At 45.4% G+C, this 6,000-nt stretch overlaps 1 long non-coding RNA gene across 2 annotated transcripts in view; it reads right to left on the bottom strand.

Annotated features, from left to right (window-relative positions):
• LOC115300762 overlaps positions 1-6,000 on the bottom strand; it is a 57,632-nt gene that overhangs the window by 26,103 nt on the left and 25,529 nt on the right. The gene's annotated exons all lie outside the window — the stretch shown is intronic.

Raw genomic sequence — 6,000 nt, 5'->3', positions numbered from 1 at the left:
CTTAAATGCACAGATCAGTTCTAGAAGGCTTCTGGTGGATTTGGTCATGTTTTCCATGTAGAGTATCATGTCATCTGCGAAAAGTGAAAGTTTGACTTCATCTTTGCCAATTCGGATGCCTTTTATTTCCTTTTGTTGTCTGATTGCTGATACTAGGACTTCCAGCACTATGTTAAACAACAGTGGTGAGAGTGGACACCCCTGTCGTGTTCCTGATCCCAGGGGGAGAGCTCTCAATTTTTCCCCACTGAGAATGATATTAGCATGGGCTTTTCATAAATGGCTTTTATGTTTAAGTAAGTTCCTTCTATCCCAACTTTCTTGAGGGTTTCTATTAAGAAAGGATGCTGTATTTTGTCAAATGCTTTTTCTTTTTTCTTTTTTAATGTTTTATTTATTTTTGACACTGAGAGAGACAGAGCATGAGAGGGGGAGGGGCAGAGAGAGAAGGAGACACAGAACTGGAAGCAGGCTCCAGGCTCTGAGCTGGCTGTCAGCACAGAGCCTGATGCGGGGCTCGAACCCACGAACGTGAGATCTGACCTGAGCCAAAGTCGGAGGCTCAACCGACTGAGCCACCCAGGTGCCCTGTCAAATGCTTTTTCTGCATCTATTGACAGGATCATATGATTTTTATCTTTTTCTTTTGTTAAAATGATGCATTGCATTGATGGATTTGGGAATATTGAACCAGCCCTGTAACCCAGGAATGAATCCCACTTGATCATGGTGGATAATTCTTTTTGTATGCTGTTGAATTCGATTTGCTAGTACCTTGTTGAGTATTTTTGCATTTGTATTCATTAAGGATATTGGTCTGTAGTTCTCTTTTTTTCTTGGGTCTCTGTCTGGTTTGGGAATCAAAGTGATGCTGGCTTCATAGAATGAGTCTGGAAGTTTTCCTTTTATTTCTATTTTTTGGAATAGCTTGAGAAGAATGGGTATTAACTCTGCTTTAAATGTCTGGTAGAATTCCCCTGGAAGCCATCTGGCTCCAGGCTCTTATTCGTTGGGAAATTTTTGATAACTGATTCCTGTGTTCCAGCCCTGCCTTGGGCTTTCTTGGGCTTTCTGCTGTCAGCATGGAGCCTGCTTCGAATCTTCTGTCCCCGCTCTCTCTGCCCCTCCCCCCTCTCAAAAATAAACATTTTAAAAAGATTTTAAAAAAGAATCATTATCACCAGCATAAAAGGGCATGGTTACTAGATAAAGAACAGGATGCACAGGTAAGTGTGAATTTCAAATAAACCAGGAATAAATTTTTTCCTACAAGCATGTCCCATGCAATACTTGGGACATACTTCTACTCCCAAATTGCTTTTTTCCCCCCTGAACCTTAAATTTAAATGGGCATTCTGTTTTTATTTTTTCCTAAATCTGTCAACCTCATAAAGGGGACATAAAGAAAGACCCTTACATGCCAAGATACGGAGTAGAACCCAGATCCATTGGCCGGTTGCTGATGCACATTCAAGTATGTGTGTGACACCTCTGTGAGCCAGAGCTTATGGGAGGCTAAGCTACAAAGCTCTAAAAGGAGGATGTTGGTGGCAGTCATATTCGAAGCTGACTCTTCTGATAAATGTCTTTGTGGTTCAAGGTTTAGGGATGTTATGGTGAAAGGGATGAGCAAGGAATGAATTGGAGTGAGGTTATAAAATGTTGCAATGGGAATTTTAAAAATGTTTATTAGCATAATAATAAATTATAAATAACTAATAATATACTATAATATATAAATAAGTAAATAATAAATAAGTCACTTAATATAATACCCTCCAGTTCCATCCAGGTTGCTGCAAATGGCATGATTTTATTGTTTCTCATTGCCAAGTAGTATTCCATTGTATAGATAAACCACATCTTCTTTATCCATTTGTCAGTTGATAGACATTTAGGCTCTTTCCATAATTTGGCTATTGTTGAAAGTGCTGCTATGAACTTAGGGGTACATGTGTCCCTATGCATCAGCGCTCCTGTATCCCTTGGGCAAATTCCTAGCAATGGTATTGCTGGGTCATAGGGTGGTTCTATTTTTAATTTAATTTTAAATTATTTTTTAAATTTTTATTTATGTATTTTTAATTTTTAAAAAATATTTATTTCTGAGAGAGAAAGAGACGGAGAGAGCAAGCATGAGCACTAGCAGGGGAGGAGCAGAGAGAGGGAGACACGGAATCCAAAACAAGCTCCAGGCTCTGAGCTGTCAGCACAGAGCCTGATGCCAGGCTCAAACCCACACACCAGGAGATCATGACCTGAGCTGAAATTGGATGCTTAACAGATTGAGCCGCCCTGGTGCCCCTGTATTTATTTATTTTTTAACTTACATCCAAGTTAGTTAGCATATAGTGCAATAATGATTTCAGGAGTAGATTCCAGTGACTCATCCCCTGCCTATAACACCCAGTGCTCATCCCAACCAGTGCTCTCCTTAATGTCCCTCACCCATTTAGTCCATCCCCCTCCCACAACCTGTCCAGCAACCCTGTTTGTTCTCTGTATTTAAGAGTCTCATGTTTTGTACCCCTCCTTGTTTTTATATTATTTTTGCTTCCCTTCCCTTATGTTCATCTGTTTTATATTTTAAATTTCTCATATAAGTGAAGTCAGATATTTCTCCTTCTTTGATTTACTAATTTCACTTAGCATGACTCCCTCCAAGTCCATCCATTTTGCTACAAATGGCCAGATTTCATTCTATCTCACCGCCCTGTAGTATTCCATTGTATATATAAACCACATCTTCTTTATCCATTCATCCATCGATAGACATTTGGACTCTTTCCATACTTTGGCTATTGTTGATAGTGCTGCTATAAACGTTGGGGTGCATGTGCTCCTGCAAAACAGCACCCCTGCATCCCTTGGATAAATACCTAGTAGTGCAACTGCTGGGCCATAGGGTGTTTCTATTTTTAACTTTTTGAGGAACCTCCAAACTGTTTTCCAGAGTGGCTGCACCAGTTTGCATTCCCAACCTACTTCTATTTTAACATGTAGCACTCTGCACTACATTTTTTTGATTTCTCCATTAGACTGTAAACTTCTCAGGATATGGACTGCTCGCCTTCATTATTTTGGTGTTCACAGTACTTAATGCCCTGCCTGGCAGGAAGTAGGTGCTCATTCAAATATTGGGGCCTAGGTGACAGCCTGGGTGGTGGGTGGACACCTGGATGGAACTATGTGTATGGAACAGAAGTGTATCTGGAACCCTACAGTCATTAGTCTTGTTTAGTGCCAGGGGCCTGTTTCATGGCTTTGGGGCCAAGGCCTCCAGTCTCTTCTCTGTGCTTGTAGAAGTATCTTTGTGGCTTGGTCCCCAGTGCTGCCCCCCCCCAGCCAGTTAAGCCTGTAGGCCCCACAGGGTGGGGTCTGGAGAGCCCTTAGACCACTGGGTCTGTCTGCTTCTGTTGTGTGAGTGTCTGGGGACAGCTGGACTGACAGGACTGGGCTCCTGGTGAACGGCGTGTCCAGCATTTTGCTGACGATTACTCAGATAGCAACTCCTGTACTTTCCCCCAGGCCACCTCTGTTCTCAAGCTTCCTCCCCAGGTGTGGGGAAGACCTTTTAGCAAGGCCTTTCACCTTGCCTTTCGTAATTCTAGGAAGGTATATTCCAAGAATCCTTGAGTTTTTCAGATAGAGTCCCAGAGCCTGAAACCCAGCCTGTTGTCTCCTTGCATCCTCACACTCAGTCAGCTGCAGGCTCCGCAGCGGAAGGGCTCCTGACCTGCACTCAGGAAGGACACCGAGAGCATAGCCAGGTAAGACCAGAGCAGGCAGGCTGCATTGAGTCCATGTCACTACTACTGCCCACCTTCACTCTTTTTTATTTTGTGTGCAGATGCTTCTTTCTCCCTGGCTCTGTCTGCAGCTGTCTTTATTTCTTCTTTGATTCTCATAATAAAGCTCTTGGGGGGTATCAGAGCCTTTAGGCCCCCCCCAACTCAGTGCCCCATCTTACCCAGGTGCGGCTGGAGCCACAGGGGGAACAGACTCGCCCAAACCATGCACCTTCTGTAGGCATCTCCCTCATTTCTCTTTCCTGATGCCCAATGTTTCTAACTACTGTATGTTGCTCCCCTAATCTTTTCTTTGCTTTTCCGTTTTCTTTTCTCTTTTGTGAAGGCCATTTAGCTCCAAGATGGGACTAAGTTGAGGGTGTGTCCACTTGGCTTTCTGACCTCCACTTCTGGATAACTGAACTTATCAGCATGGAAAGGGGGAATCAGTGTGGGCAATGCCAGGCTCAGAGGCACTGTGGTCGACTCTGGCCTAGCTGGCGCCACTGACTGCTCTAGACGAAAGCAGAAGTGAGGACGAGGGCAGAGTGAGTAGGAGCCTGGGCCCTTGGAAGCTGCTCAGTCTCAGTTCCTGGGAAAGAGGGACCTGGAATGGGAATGAGAATCAAGACAGACAGATGAGGCTTGACCAGTCTCTCCATGCTTTCTACCTGCAATAGGCCACAGCTGCTTTTCCCTACAAGTAGGAGAGCTTTCTTGCAAACCATCTCACGGTAAGTTTACAAAGGAGCCGGGCTTGGTCAGAACTGTTGTAGAACAGAGGGGACAGTCATAGACTTGCTGGTATGGGAACAGCTTCTCAGAGGTGCCATAACTCTGATCTTCCAGCAGGGGGCGGCCCATCCTGACAAAATTCGAGTCCCCTTTTTCCTACTGCCCTCCCAGCCAAGGAGACCAATTCCCCTGACAGTTGGTGGGGTTAATCTGTGCTCGAAGCAGGGGTTAGAGAGGTCTCCCAGGGGTCATAATAGTGCTTAGAATCTGGTGTCTTGTTTAGGAACGATAGAATAATCAGAAGCTGAAACCCCTCATCCTCTGGAATTGAAAGGCCGTAGATACACGACCTTGCAGGAGAGAGAGAGCATGTAAGAGAGAGAAGAGTGACAGCAGCTTAGGACAAAAAGGAGAGGTGGTCTAGGATCTACAAAGGATGTCTTGGAAATACGGTATCCAAAGAGACATAAATTTGAAAGCCATGGCTGTCTCTTAAAGCAGAGCATTTGGTTACCTTCATTGCCACACAGATACAGACTGATATTTAATCTGAAATTTCTCCCTAATTCCTGAGCAGCACCCGTTCATTTATTATTAGAGATACAGACCCCAAACTCGAGGGAACTGGGTTATGTAAAGGTTGGTTGCTAAGGAACAAGGGAGATGCAGTAGGTATGGCAAGGGTTGCTTAGTAACGAGGAGTCCCCTGGTGTTGGAGTGGCCAAGGCGGGTCTGCAACTGATGAGGGTCTGCAGACAGTCAGCCCCACACCAGAGCCTCCTGAAAGTGTGTGTCTGATGGCCCCGCCAGTCCAGAGCTGCCAGAGACGGCATCTCTTCCTGGCACTATCCTACCTGAAAAATACATCCCGAGGACATGCTGTGTCCTCAATGACCCTTTTCTCCAACCATCCCTTTCCCCCTACCTCCCCACAGGAAATGAATTAGACTTCTAGATTCAGGATCTCACAGGGCTCCTGGGCAGGCAAATGGGAATCTCACACCAGGGGGAGGCAGGAGCCTCTGGGTTCACACCAAGGTGGAGCTGGATATTTGGGGTCTCGGGGAAAGAGGGTCCCCTACACAAGCCTCTTTCATGTATCTCCAGTTCATACACAGTGTCTGCATGTGTGAGTCTCCCATGCCAGGTCCTCCCCCTGCCTTTACACCTGTGCAGACCTACCCTTTTCCTTGCTGAGGGTGTCCAGAGGGCACGGGTCTGCACCCTGCAGCCTGGCTTGGGGCTGCTTCATCTGGCTCAGGCTCCTCACACCCTCTATTCCATTGCACAGCCTGGTGAGGACCTCATGCAGGTACTCAGGACCTTGGTCTGCTTTCTCTGACATGTTGCAAGTGCTCCGTGCTTGGTCATGGAATGAATGGGAAAAGGATCCTGTCTACCAAATAGTGGGTCTCAGGCTTTAATTTGTCTGTGTTATAAATAGAGATTTTTCACAAGAGTTTGCCTGACCTGAGGC

This window comes from Suricata suricatta, chromosome 9 (assembly GCF_006229205.1).
Source record: "Suricata suricatta isolate VVHF042 chromosome 9, meerkat_22Aug2017_6uvM2_HiC, whole genome shotgun sequence".
NCBI classification, from domain to species: domain Eukaryota; kingdom Metazoa; phylum Chordata; class Mammalia; order Carnivora; family Herpestidae; genus Suricata; species Suricata suricatta.
Note: the sequence above shows the minus strand (reverse complement) of the source record. Positions and strands in the feature narration are given on the sequence as shown.